The 16080-nt window shown below is 36.4% G+C and overlaps 1 pseudogene; it reads right to left on the reverse strand.

Moving 5' to 3' along the window:
- Positions 1-803: 803 nt before the first annotated feature.
- LOC131638758 (WAT1-related protein At3g30340-like) overlaps positions 804-16080 on the reverse strand; it is a 32801-nt pseudogene continuing 17524 nt past the window's right edge.

Consider the following 16080-nt stretch of genomic DNA (forward strand, 5'->3'; position numbering starts at 1 on the left):
ACAGATTCATTAATGCATTGTCTTTTCCCATGGAGTAATGTACTTTTTTTATTTTATTTCCATATAACTAAAAAGATTTATGAAAAGTATACAATTGTCTTAAATACAATTTTTGAATTAATCTGAATATGGAAAAATTACTTAAATTCAAAAACATCATCATTAAATTTAATTAATAGATAATATATTCAATAATTATAAATATTGAAAAAAAATATTCTGCTAAAATAATAGAGTTGAGTAACAACTAAACAAACTACTAATAATATCAACAAATCAAAAAATTAACTTGAATAATTATAAATAATTTTTTAAATAAAACAACAATAAATAAATAAATAAATAAATAGCAGTACATAAGAACAAACCTAACAAAAAATTCAGCATTATGAATATTGAAATAAAAAATTATTCTACTATAATTATCTTGCATAATTATGAATAGGTATTTAAATGAGCAAAACAATTAATAAGTAGCAATGAATAGAGGATAAAACATAACTGGAATAAATTGAACATAAAAAAATCAATAAAAAAAAATTGAACATAAAAATCAAGTGATTCTTCAATGCTATAAAATAAAAATCATGCTAGTATAAACGACGGCTGTCCATTATGCTTTTGAAATGAAAATATTCAAAATACTTTATATACTGATATACCATTCCACATGCTTTTGTGAAACAATATTTGTGCATCAGGTTTTTTCTTTTTAGAAATATAAAAATTAAATGAAGAGTTTACACTCATGTTGCAGAGAATGGTACATCAGTGGTTCATTTATGTTGTGATTGGTGGAATTATCATTGACATTCTACTTGATTTCCTTGTGTATCCTTCATGACACATTGCTCCTTCTCAATACTTTTTCCCCTACATGCCAACAATAACCAAGGAAGATCCTGCAATACTGCTTATAGCAGTTAGGGATTCATTAGGTACAATGGAAGAAAGAAAAGGTGTGGAAATCATAGAAGAGTGAAAAAACAAATCAACCTTCCCATGTATATTTCCTCCTTTAGTATTGAGAAATCGAGAACAACTACAGATATTTGTAAAAGAGGGGTAAATGCAGTAGTAAAAATTGGACCCCTTTGTTTGACACACCATGACATTGCGACATATAACACATGTAACACCCCAATTCTACCTATGAAATTTAAATAAAATCAGAGTATAAAAATTCACAAACAAATAATTGAAGTATCACATATTCAATCTCAAAAGAAAATCACCTCGTCGCATAAAGCGAATACATAACATTCATAAGATTGATGAAAAGATAACATCATATAATAGTTTTTAACATGAATTCAACTTCCATAAAAGTGCAACGGAAACTCAATAATTAATTTAAGGAGTCATAGCATCTTAACTCAACAATTAACACACTCTAAGGTGATAGTCTCAAATATTCACCAAGACATGATAATCCAAAAACAAGTAAAATAATGCATTCGTCCTCCCGAGTGCTACATATCAGAGCGACAACGACTCAAGACCAACTCGGCTAATCTCCTCTCAATGCGTATCATCTGCACGTTACCAATATAAAGGCAACGGAGAAACAAAGAAAGGGTGAGATATCAATTCATATAATTGAGCGTATGATAAAATGTATATCAGAAATTAGACATATTCAGTCAATCGCATTCACGAGTATTAATATCAATATGCCATTCACAAATCATTAACTCACCAATTCACATACTTTCATCAATAACAAGTCACAAAAAACAATCACGACATAGTCACAAAACGTCACAATTATGAATCACATAAGACATATGGGACATGACTCATGTATATGCATGCGGTACCAATTGGAGCTTCAGCCCCCGTCACCAATCGCCTAATTCAGAGGCACAAGGCATAAGCCTTTGTCACAAATTTGCCAATCCAGGCCATCAAAATATATATGCAAATGTATGCGACTCAATGAATCGGACACCACACAACGCCATTATCATCATTTACTTCACAAAAATATTCGTCACGAGGCATACGCCTATATCACAATTATTACCGATTATTAAAGGTAATAACACTTCACATATATTCCAAGAACTTCGAATAAACAACGGAGCAATTCCGATAAATCACCAAGTCAACGGTCAATTCAAATAATCAAACAGTCATAAAAATATTCACAACAAATCATAAGATATAATTATAATTCAATACCGGTTAATCGGACATAATTCAATTATTTCACCGTGTGTCAATTTCCATCACAAAACCAACTTTGATTTATAAAGAATATTTAAATTAAACCCAATTTCGGTCGATTCGTAAAATATCACAATTTTAACAAACTAACACCACTACGTTAATCTACTAATTAAACTTAGCTACCACGTAAATTTTCATCAAATTCCGGACAACTAATTATACGGTTTAATTCAGCTATGTCGGTCAAACGAAATTGTTTTGAATTACATAAGGCACCTATTTCCTTCTCTTTTTGGCTACAGTATGTTATATATACATATTTTCGTTTCACTATTGGCAGTTTTTGTGCAATGCTAATGCACATGAACTCTCTTCTCTATGAATATAGAAATAATTTTCAAAACAAAACAACCTAAAGATATATTTGATTTTTTTCTTCTTCTTATACAATAGTGTTATCAACTCCAAATAGTGAAGCATAGCAGTCAACCGAAATAATGCTATAGCAAGATAGCAAAATGACTTCTATTTTGATATTTTTCTATAGTTCATATAATTTATACTATATTAGCATCAAAACTCAACAACTAGAGGAGGCGAAGCCGAAATGTTGTTCTAGTGTTTTCAAATTACAAGGTTCCTGAAATACCCCAACCATAAAGGATACTTTTTAAATTCTAATATTCAATCTCATTCTGAGGTACAACACTACAGCATCTCTTTGAACCCATTTCTATTTTATAGGTTTTCAACGAGCTTATTCTACTCAAGTATAAAATCAAGGAACAATAACGCAGAAACTCAAACAATTTCATGACAGAATCTTACTTCTAACAATCAATTAACACAAGCAATTGCAATGAATCTACACACCTAATTACCCCACATACAAGGTTTCATAAGCCCCATTATAGGAAGAGAACCCCATCCCTACCTTGTTTTGATTGAAGAAAACTCTACAACCCTAGCACTTGGATTGGGATCTCTCTAAGCTTGCTCTACTCTTCAAGACCTAGCCTCCTCCAAATGCCTTCTATTTTTCTAGTTTTCTCTCCACTCCTCTTCCTCTTACTAACACTAAAAACCTAATTTTATCATAATATTGGGCTTAGTAATTAACACCCCCTTCACTATTCTTCACTTAGCCAAAGTAGGCCCAATAAGCTCATTAACTCAAAAACGATTTAAAATACTATATCTAGCGATATCCTACCGGTAAAAACATATTATTCTCAACCAAAATATTAACCAAGTCACAATTACGGTCAAATCTTAATTACTCGGAAAATTCCCAAAACGTTACATATTACCTCATTAATATTATTAATACTAAAAACATTAAAATTTTCGATTAAATATCGACCCGCTATCCCGAACTAATACCGACTAAATCATCTCAAGACGCAAAAAATTTCAATAAACTTCGGAAACGACTAAATTAAGCAAATAATTATATTTCCGGGCGTTACAACTCTCCCCCACTTAAAAGATTTTCGTCCTCAAAAATTTACCTGATTCAAACAATTCTGGATAGGATTTTCGCATCTTGCTCTCCAATTCCCAGGTCAAGCTTTCACCAGCAGCTCCTAACCAGACAATTTTCACCAATGGAATCTCTTTACCCCGTAGAACCTTCATCTCACGATCCGCAATTCGCACAGGCATCGTCTCCACTGTGAGATTATCACGCACTTGCACATCGTCCATATGAATCACATGAGACGGATCTGAAACATACTTTCGGAGTTGTGACACGTGAAACACATCGTGCAAATTAGCAAGATTTGGCGGTAACACCACACGGTAAGCAACCTTCCCAACCCGATCCGATATCTTATACGGACCAATAAAACGGGGAGTGAGTTTCTTAGACTTCAGAGCTCGCCCAACACCATTCACAGGTGTGACCCTCAAAAACACATGATCACCAGCTTTGAATTCCAAATCTTTTTATCTCTTGTGATGGTAACTTTTCTTCCTACTTTGAGAAGCTTTCATCTTATCTCGAATAAGCTTCACTTTCTCCATAGTCTCTATAACCATATCGGGTCCAAGTACCATACTCTTACCCGACTCGTGCCAACGTAACAGAGTTCTACATCTCCGACCATACAACGCCTCAAAAGGTGTCATCCCAATACTAGAATGGTAAATGTTATTGTAAGTGAACTCAATCAACGGGAGATAAGTATCCCACGAACCTCCCTGCTCAAGAACACGTGCTCTCAAAAAATCCTCCAATGACTGAATAGTCTTCTCGGTTTGACCATCTGTCTGTGGATGATACGCCATACTCAACCTCAACTTAGAACCCAACGCCCCTTGCAAACTTCTCCAGAAATCGGAAGTAAACCTCTGATCTCTATCCGACACAGTACATAAAGGTATACCATGCAACTTCACAACCACCCTGGCATATATCTCTGCTAACTTTGCTATCGGAAATGTGATGTTAATAGGTATAAAGTGTGCCGACTTCGTAATCATATCAACAATCACCCAAATCGAATCAAATCCTCTCAAGGTATTAGGTAATCTCGTTACGAAGTCCATTGAAATGCTATCCCATTTCCATTCTGCAACTTCTAACGATTGCATCAATCCTGCAGGCTTCTGATGTTCGTTCTTTGACTTCTGACAAGTCAAACAAGTATACACAAACTGTGCCACATCACATTTCATACTAGGCCACCAAAACAAACCCTTCACATCTTGATACATCTTTGTAGCTCCTGGATGAATACTTAAATTGCTTCTATGACTCTCTTCAAGAATCGCTTCTTAATCTCTTCATTATCAGGAATGCAAATACGATCTCGGAATCTCATCACACCACGTGCATCTAACTTGAAATCACCATTCTCAAGTCGATCGCTTCCCACCATCAAATCCACGAACTTCACATCTAGCTTCTGAGCCTCTCTAATATTGTCAAGAAAGTCATTGTTAATCTTTAACATTCCCAGCATAACACTATGCGGTGTCACTTCGCAAACCAAACTCAAGTCTCGAAACTGCTCAATGAACTCCAACTCTTTAACCATCATAGCCGACATATGCAAAGTCTTTCGGCTCAAAGTATCAACCACAACATTAGCTTTTCCGGGATGATAGTTCAAACCAAAATCATAATCCTTCAACAATTTAAGCCATCTTCGCTGCCTCATATTCAACTCTTTCTGATCAAAAAAGGTACTTCAAACTCTTATGGTCGCTAAACACTTCGAATCTAGAACCATAAAGATAATGTCTCCAAATTTTCAACACAATAACTACTGTAGCCAACTCTAGATCATGCGTAGGATAATTCTTTTCATGAGTCCTCAACTGCCTAGACGCATAAGCAACCACTTTACCGTTCTGCATAAGCACACCACCTAACCCCATCAGACAAGCATCACAATACACAACAAAAGGCTCTCTTGAGTTAGGCAAAGTCAAAACCGGAGCCGACGTTAACCTCTTCTTCAACTCATTGAAACTTTCTTCACATGTAACATCCCACACAAAAGCCTTTCCTTTGCAAGTCATTCTTGTCAAAGGAAGTGCTAACTTAGAAAATCTTTCGATAAACCGTCTATAGTAACCGGCTAAACCCAAGAAGATTCTAATCTCAGTAGCTGACTTCGGAGTCTCCCATTGTAACAGAACATCAACTTTAGAAGGATCCACGACAATGCCTCTACCAGAAATGACATGACCAAGGAAACTAACTTCATGCAACCAGAATTCACACTTAGACAATTTGGCATACAATTACTTCTCTTTCAGAACTTGCAACACAATTCTCAGATGCTCTTCATGCTCTTCTTCAGATTTAGAGTAAATAAGAATGTCATCAATGAATACCACTACAAACCGATCCAAGTAAGTATGAAAAATATGGTTCATATACTCCATGAAAACTCCCGGCGCATTAGTGACACCGAAGTGCATCACAGAATACTCGTAGTGTCCATATCGAGTCCTGAACGCAGTCTTCTGAATGTCATCTTCTTTTACTCTAATCTGGTGATATCCGGACCTCAAATCAATCTTAGAAAACACACTAGCACCCACTAACTGATCCATCAAGTCATCAATTCTTGGAAGTTGATACTTGTTCTTTATCGTCACTTTATTCAACTGCCGGTAATCGACACAAAGTCTCATAGTTCCATCTTTCTTCTTTACAAGTAATATGGGTGCTCGCCACGGTGATACACTTGGTCTTACAAAATTTTTCTCAAGCGATTCTTTTAATTGCTTCTTCGATTCAGATAACTCCGATGCAAACATCCTGTACGGTGCCATAGAAACAACTCTGGTACCAGGTACAAGATCAATCACAAATTCAACTTCTCTTTCTGGAGGTACATCAGGAATGTCATCAGGAAACACTTCAGGAAATTCTCGCACCACCTTTAACTCATCAATTCGAACTTGATTCTCAAAAGACAAGGACGCCATCAATGAGAACATTTGTGCTTCGTCTTGCATCAGTTTCTTCAATTGCTTACCAGTCAACAAACCAACTCCTTCTTCTTCAAGAGAAGAAAATCTCACCGTGTTGTTAGAACAATTGATATGAACGTAGTTGCGTTTCAACCGATTCATACCCAAAACCACATCCAAACTATCAAGCGGTAAACACACAAAGTCAACAACAAAGTCCCTATCAAAGATCGAAAAAGGACAATTCAAATATACTAGAGAAGTAGTCATTGTTCCCTTAGCGGGTAGTTCGATAACCATTTCTCCATTCATAGCAGACAAATTAAGTAAGACCCAATCTTCTCACACATTCATCAGCAATAAAACAATGAGTGGCACCGGTATCAAAAAAAGTAATTACATGAATGCTATTAATGAAACAAGTACCTCTAACAAGGTCGTCCTCAATAGATGTCTAAGTTCCTGACAAAGCAAACACTTTACCACCTACAATTGTCTTCTTTGGCTTCTAACACTGGCTATCATTATGCCCCTCCGCACCACAATTAAAGCAAACAACATCCTTATGCTTACAATCAAAAGTCACGTGTCCCGTCTTACCACAACGGTAACACCTCTTCACCTCAGCATTACAAGCATTGCTCTTATGACCAGGTCGACCACACTTGAAGCATACAATCATAGCAGGAGCATCTCCCCCACTAGTCTTATGACCATGAGCAACTTTTTGCTTCCCTTTAGCAGCATCATATGGTTTCTCACGGCTTTGTTGATTCTGGCCCCTCTTCTCATTAATAACACGATAATGAGCATTATTTTCCTCCTCATAAATCCGACAACTATCAACCAAATCAGCAAAAACACAGATCTTCTGGTAATTAACCGCTTTCAGGATTTCTGGACGCAACCCATTCTCAATCTTGATACACTTGGAAAACTCACCGTTCGCCCCATCATAGTATTGGTAGAACTTAGCCAACTCACCAAACATGGCAGCATACTCCACAACAGATTTGTTCCCTTGTCTTAGGTCAAGGAATTCAATCTCCTTCTTACCATGAACATCCTCAGGAAAGTACTTCCTTAATTATTCCATGCGAAACGCAATCCAAGTGATCTCCTCACCATGAGCCTCCAACCTCCTACGGGTCTCTAGCCACCAATCACCCGCTTCCTTAGCCACCATATGAGTGCCATATCTAACCTTCTTTGCAGGAGTGCAATCCATAACACAAAATATTCGCTCGATCTCCTTCAACCAATCAAGAGCACCATCGGAGTCATGTGTACCCTTGAACACTGGCGGATTCTCCCTTTGGAAAGTCGCCAAACTACGAGATCCAGCATTCTCGTCAGCATTAGGTTGGTTCTACGTAACCTGAGCCATCGCTTCCAAAGCAGCAGGTATCGCAGCGTCATTCCTCCCAGCCATAATGTCACTACAACACAAAAAAAATCAGCACAAACAACAATACACGATTGTTAGATTACACTACGACTTGACACTTGGCCGGACAAGACCAACCAGTGTTAGAACAAGATTAAGAATCTATGTTCAGAATATGGTTTTGATGATAACAAGCATATATTTTGTGAGTAATAATTTTATTACTAATGGTTTCATTTAGTGTGCAGATATTATGCTATAAGCCTTATACAGGATTTACCAGAAAAAGAGCACAATGAATACACCAGAAACTGGCTCATATATGAAAGAATACATGAAGAACCAAACATTCAGAAGATTAACGAAGCCAAGACATCAGTCATCAGATGTTCTGATCTAGAACACATCAAACTGCCAAATTCAGCAGATCAAGAAGCAAACAAGCAAAGATGGAAAACAAGCTTATTCAGAAAGAGCACGCAACATCAATGATCACATACATCAAGCTCAGAAATATCAGAAAGAGTATCATACAAGCTTCAAAGAATCAAACAGAAGATCAATATACATGAAGATTCGTTACTACACAAAGATCACATATTGAAGAGATCGCAAGTTCTGATAGAATAACACAGTGACATACTAAATACAAAGTCAACAGAGTCACTTATGAACCAATGAAGAATCTACAGCTCAGCATACAAATTAACTAAAATACAAAAGCGTAGAATCAAATGAAGCCGTTAGAAACATCATCATAAGCAAAACGGTTGCAACATTAAATGGAACAACTCTCAAGGTTGAAAGAAGAAGCACCCACATGCAACGCGTTGGAAATGACAAACCAAGGAAACACGCCACCAACTGTCATCATCACTCTAGGGATAAGGCTGTTCCATGAAAAACACTTGTCATTCCTGGTTCAATCGAGATAAAGCATTCAAAGCAAATATTCAAACAAATCTCAACGGCTAGATTCCAACGGTAACACATCAAGCTATATATAGATCAAAAATCAAATTTGATAGTGTGTCAATGGTACACCAGAATGTGTATCCATGGTGTGACTACAGACTGCAACAAAAGAGAGATCTTGAGAGAAAATATGTAGAGAACAACTGAGCATGAAAGCGCAAAAGAAACATATGAAACCATGCGTCAGAAGTTACATCTAGAGGCAACGCATACTCTATATGTGATGAATCAATCCACAGTGTTGTCACACACTAAACATAAGCCTGTGTGAAGAAAGAAGGAAATGGAGAGCATGAACGTGAAAGCTGACAATCTAAATCAAACTGCCCAATTAGAGGCAACATACACTAAGTGTATGATGAATCAAATGTTGAAATATACATCATATGGCTACAAGAAGAATATCTTAGAAGATGAAGAAGAAAACCTGCATGTTATGCAGAATGCTCCAATGGAGATTAGAAGACAAAGATCAATTTGAAGAAGTAATTAATCTAAGAGCTTATGCTCTAAATCTGCTTGAAGAAAAAGTGTAGTTCAACTACAGAAGCAATCAACATGAGAGCAGTTGCTCCATATCTGCTTAGGAGAAAGAAGATGAAGATCAAGCCAAGAAGCAATCAAGACAAGAGTTGATGCTCTTAATTTTCTTACCAAAAGAAGAAGATTTCATCCAGAAGTTCAAGAATAAAAGACTACAAGATTATGCATTGTTCTTGAAATTAACTGTCAAACACATAGAGTTGTAGCTTGTATTATGTTATATCTGTTAGAACAAGAAATGTTCTGATCAATATTCTTAGTTTTGATGATAACATATGTATGAATTTTATATAAGACAATATGGTACTCTAATCCTTTACGTTTTCCATTTCAGGAAAAGTGTAAAAGAGTATGCACAAATCAGCGCTCAGAAGCACTGACCCAGAAGTTCTTGATGGCTTCATCATAACATGGTTTGGTAAGACATCAGAAGATGGTCATGCAGAATAAGAACATGAACTGGAAAGCATCAGAAGATGGTAGTCAGAAGTCCAAGCTCTGAAGCTCTAATGGTATCACGCTCAAAGCTCTTCAAAGTCAGAAGACAGAAGATGCTCTGCACCAAAGCTGAAGACTCTGAAATTCAAACGTCTATTCAACAAATTCTGAGTCCAGAAGAAAGTACAAGATGAAAAAGCTATAACGTCAAATCTCTGACTGACAAAAGGAACGTTAGAAGCTACAGAAGGCAAAGTCAGTAAAAGCAGCAAAAGCATGGCTCAAGGTAGTTGACAAAAGTGTGAAACATTAAATGCAGCGTTGTACTATTCACGCAAAGCATTAAATGCTCCCAACGGTTATTTCCTCTCAAGTGCCTATATATAGAAGTTCTGATTCAGAAGCAGCAACCAACTCACTTGCAATATACCAAAACGTTGTCAAACTAGAATCGTGAAAAGCAAAAAGAACTTCATCTTCAACCTCACATCTTTGTAATATCTTAGTGGGTGTTAAGAATTAGAACTTAAGAGAAATATCACTGTTGTGATTACAGCTTTATTAGAAGCAATCTAAACTCTTATAAACACTTTATTTTACATTGATTGTAAAAGATTTCCTAGAGTGATCAAGTTATGATCTGTAGACTCTAGAAGACTTAGAGGGTATCTAAGTGGATAACCATTGTAATTAGTTGGATTAGTGGATTAAATCCTCAATTGAGGTAAATCACCTTGTCAGGGGTGGACTAGAGTAGTTTGGTTAACAACGAACCAGGATAAAAATAATTGTGTTCATTGTTTTTATCTTCCAAGTTTTTGAGTTACACTTATTCAATCCCCCCTTTCTAAGTGTTTTTCACTCATTCAATTGGCACAAGAGCACCGGTTCTAGGTGCAAGCACTTAACCGTGTTAGACAAAAGATTCAGGGAGAAAAACACAAAGTCAAAATGGTTGAAACAACTTCATCTACTCCTACTTCTGAACAAAACAACAATGGTAACAATGGAAGCAGTAGCTTCAATGGTTACAATAGACCACCAGTCTTAGATGGTGAAAACTTTGAGTATTGGAAGGATAGACTTGAAAGTTACTTTCTTTGTCAAGATGATGACTTATGAGACTTAGTGTTGGATGGTTACTTACATCCTATAAACACTCGTGGAGTCAAGATTACAAGGCAAGTTATGAGTGGTGACCAAAAGAAAGAATTCAAGAATCATCACAAGTCAAGGACCATATTGCTAAATGCTATCTCTCATGCTGAGTATGAGAAGATAACAAACAGAGAAACAGCTCATGACATCTTTGAATCTCTAAAGATGACTCATGAAGGAAATGCTCAAGTAAAGGAGACAAATGCCTTAGCTCTAATCCATAAGTATGAAGCATTCAAGATAGAGGAAGATGAGAACATTGAAGCAATGCTTTCAAGATTCCAGACTCTGACTGCTGGATTGAGAGTGCTAGATAAAGGCTACACCAAAGTTGATCATGTAAAGAAGATCATCAGAAGTTTACCCAGAAGATAGGGACCCATGGTGACTGCATCCAAGATTGCCAAGAATCTGAATGAAGTGTCTATTGAGGAGCTGATCAGTGCCTTAAGGAGTCACGAGATTGAGCTGGATGCAAATGAGCCTCAAAAGAAAGGTAAGTCTATTGCATTAAAATCTATTAATAAAAAATGCACTAACGCTTTTCAAGCAGAAGAAGAAGAAGAAGATTCTGACGAGTCAGAATCAGAAGAAGAAGAAGAAGAAGAAGATGAACTATCTCTCTTATCCAGAAGAGTAAATCAACTCTGGAAAAGCAAGCAGAGAAGGTTCAAGAACTTCAAAAGGCCTGAAAAAGGAGAATCTTCTGGACACAGAAGATCTGACAAGAAGAAAGTAACGTCTTATGAATGTAAAGATCCTAGACACTACAAGAATGAATTTCCAAAGCTTCAGAGGGTAAAGCCCAAGAAAATATTTGAAAAGAAGAAAGGTCTTATGGCTACATGGGATGACTCAGATTCTTCTGATCAAGAGCCAGACTCTAAAGATGAGCAGGCCAACATAGCACTCATGGCAACAGTTGAAGCTGGTGAAGAGTCTACCTCTGATTCAGACTCTGATGAGGTATTTTCTGAACTTACTAGAGATGATTTAGTTTCCAGCTTATCTGAACTTTTGGAAGTCAAGAGTCATCTTAGTATCAAATACAAAAAGCTAAAAAAGCTCTTTGAATATGAAACTAATAGACTTGAAATAGAAAATTCTGAACTTAAAGAAAAAGTTTTAAAACTAACTAAAGATGTTGAATCATCTTCAAGTTCAGAAAAGTCTATTCCAAGGACTAACAATATTCTGAAAGAATATGACTTGAGCTTCAGAAAGTTCTTATCTAGAGGAATAGGCAGAAGTCAGCTAGCCTCTATGATATATGGTGTAAGTGGAAACAAGAGAATAGATATAGGCTTTGAGGGTGAAACCCCATATAAACTTGAACCTGTTGATGAGATGATTATCACATACAAACCTTTGTATGAACAATTCATGTATGGCCATTCTCATGATATTAAACACACATCACACTCTCAGAGTTTCCACATAACACACACAAAGAAAAATGTTGTTGCACACCATAGGAAATCTTATGTTAAACCACATGCTAAGTCTCAGTTCAATCAGAACTTGAGAAGGACTAACCCCAAAGGACCCAAAAGAATGTGGGTACCTAAGGATAAGATAATTCCTGTTGGAGATCTCTTTCAAAGCTCAAAAGACAAACATGTCATGGTACCTGGACTCTAGGTGCTCACGACACATGACGGGAAGAAGGTCTATTTTCCAAGATCTGGAACTTAAATCTGCTGGAGAAGTAAAGTTTGGAGGGAACCAGGAGGGCAAAATCATTGTGTCTGGAACCATATGCATTGGTAACTCTCTCTCTCTCTATAACTAATGTTCTTTTAATAGATGGATTAGCTCATAATTTATTGTCCATAAGTCAATTAAGTGACAATGGTTATGACATAATCTTTAATCAAAAGTATTGCAAAGCTATTAGTCCGAATGATGGCTCAATCCTATTTACAGGCAAGAGAAAGAACAACATTTATAAGAATGATCTTCCAGATATTAAGAATCAAAAGGTTACTTGCCTTATGTATGTCAGTGAAGAGCAATGGGTCTGGCACAGAAGATTGGGTCATGCTAGTTTGAGAAAGATCTCTTAGATTAACAAACTCAATCTGGTCAAAGGACTCCCTAATCTGAAATATAAATCAGATGCTCTTTGTGAAGCATGTCAGAAAGGGAAGTTTTCAAAACCTGCATTCAAGTCTAAAAATGCGGTCTCTTCCTCTAGGCCGCTAGAACTTCTGCACATTGATCTTTTTGGCCCAGTCAAAACAGCATCAATCAGAGGGAAGAAATATGGATTAGTCATCGTAGACGACTATAGCAGATGGACATGGGTAAAGTTCTTGAAACACAAGGATGAGTCACATACTGTGTTCTTTGACTTCTGCACTCAGATTCAATCTGAGAAGGAATGCAAAATCATAAAGGTCAGAAGTGACCATGGTGGTAAATTTGAGAACAGATTCTTTGAAATTTATTTCAAATAAAATGGTATTGCCCATGATTTCTCTTGTCCTAGAACTCCATAACAAAATGGAGTTGTAGAATGAAAGAATAGGACTCTACAAGAAATGGCCAGAGCCATGATCAATGAAACCAATATGGCTAAGCATTTCTGGGCAGAAGCAATTAACACTACATGTTATATTCAGAATAGAATCTCTATAAGACCTATTATAAATAAGACTCCTTATGAATTGTGGAAGAACAGAAAGTCCAACATTTCATATTTCCATCCATTTGGATGTGTATGCTATATTCTGAATACTAAAGATCATCTGCATAAGTTTGATTCTAAAGCTCAGAAGTGTTTTCTACTTGGATATTCTGAACGCTCAAAAGGCTACAGAGTATACAATACTGAAACTCTGGTAGTTGAAGAATCAATCAATATCAGATTTGATGATATGCTTGGTCTTGAAAAACCAAAGCAGTTTGAGAATTTTGCAGATATAGATATCTCAACTCAGATCATGAAGAACCTAAGAGTAAAGAGGTATCAGAAGATCAAGTTGCAGCTTCTTTAGAGAATCTCAGAATATCTGAAGAGCTAACACTCAGAAGATCTTCTAGACTCAACTCTACTCATCCAGAAGATGTTATCATTGGAAAGAAAGATGATCCCATCAGAACTAGAGCATTCCTGAAGAACAATGCACAATGTCAATTTGGTCGAGTGTCTTTGATTGACCCAACTTCTGTTGATCAAGCTCTGGAAGATGCTGACTGGATAATTGCCATGCAAGAAGAGTTAAACCAGTTTACAAGGAATGATGTTTGGGATATGGTTCCAAGACCAAAAGGATTTAACATCATTGGATTAAAGTGGGTCTTCAGAAACAAGTTGAGTGAGAAAGGTGAAGTCATCAGAAACAAAGCCAGACTGGTTGCTCAGGGTTATAGTCAGCAAGAAGGTATTAACTATACAGAAACCTTTGCACCAGTGGCCAGGTTATAATCTATTCGTTTATTAATTTCATTTTCCACTCAGAATAACATCACTCTGTATCAGATTGATGTTAAGAGTGCCTTTTTAAATGGTTATATAGATGAAGAAGTATATGTCCACCAACCTCCTGGTTTTGAAGACTCTAAGTCTCCAGAACATGTTTTTAAACTTAAGAAATCATTATACGGACTGAAGCAAGCTCCCAGAGCTTGGTATGACAGATTAAGTTCTTTCCTTCTGGATAATGGTTTCACTAGAGGAAAAGTGGATACAACTCTCTTCTGTAAAACCTTTAAAAAGGATATTTTAAATTGTCAAATATATGTTGATGATGTTATATTTGGAACATCTAATGCTACACTTGGAAAGGAGTTTGCTAAGTCTATGCAGGCAGAATCTGAGATTAGCATGATGGGAGAACTCAAGTACTTCCTAGGCATTCAGATCAATCAAACTTCTGAAGGAACTTATGTTCATCAGACTAAGTATGTGAAAGAGCTTCTGAAAAAGTTCAATCTGTCTGAAAGCAAAGAAGCAAGGACTCCAATGCATCCAACGTGTGCATTAGGTAAGGATGAGGTAAGCAAGAAGTTAGATCAGAAGATCTATAGAGGTATGATAGGATCTCTTCTATATCTTACTGCTTCTAGGCTTGATATTTTATTCAGCGTATGCTTGTGTGCTAGATTCCAATCAGATCCTAGAGAATCTCACTTAACAGCTGTTAAAAGAATTCTTAGGTATCTGAAACGTACTACTAATGTTGGTTTAATCTACAGAAGATCTGAAGAATACAACTTAGTAGGATACTGTGATGTTAATTACGGTAGAGATAGAGTTGACAGGAAAAGTACTTCTGGAAGCTGTCAGTTTCTAGGTAGTCACCTGATCTCCTGGTACAGAAGCAGAATATGTTGATGCTGCTGGATGTAGTACACAAATGCTCTGGATGAAAAGTCAGCTAGAAGACTATCAGATATATGAGAGTAATATTCCTATACTCTGTGATAATACTTCTGCTATTTGTTTATCTAAGGATCCTATCTTACATTCTAAAGCTAAACATATTGAGATTAAACATCACTTCATTAGGGACTATGTTCAGAAGGGTGTTCTTTCTTTAAACTTTGTGGATACAGAACATCAGTGGGCTGATATCTTTACAAAACCCCTTGCTGAAGATAGGTTTAAGTTCATTCTGAAGAACATCAGTACGGATTTATGCCCAGAATGAAAGGGTGAGAAGATCTGATATATGGATTAGATTTGAAATGTTTATTTATTTCTTATCAGATGTTCTGGATATGTTGATCATTTAGATACTCTGATTCTGTTACTCCTAATGTTTCATATGTCTAAGTATGATCCAGAATTTCTGTTAAAGCAAAACAACTGTCACCAGCTATTCCAAATGATGACCACGTGTTCATTCTGAAGGGACAAGCATGTGTGCAGTTAATGAGACGCCGCCCTAGGTAACTGTTCAAATCATTTCAAATTTCACGTTATCTCTCCTAACGTCATTCAGCATTAAATGTGATTGATTCTCTGC

The sequence above is a fragment of the Vicia villosa genome, unplaced genomic scaffold, assembly GCF_029867415.1.
Source record: "Vicia villosa cultivar HV-30 ecotype Madison, WI unplaced genomic scaffold, Vvil1.0 ctg.002408F_1_1, whole genome shotgun sequence".
NCBI classification, from domain to species: Eukaryota; Viridiplantae; Streptophyta; class Magnoliopsida; order Fabales; family Fabaceae; genus Vicia; species Vicia villosa.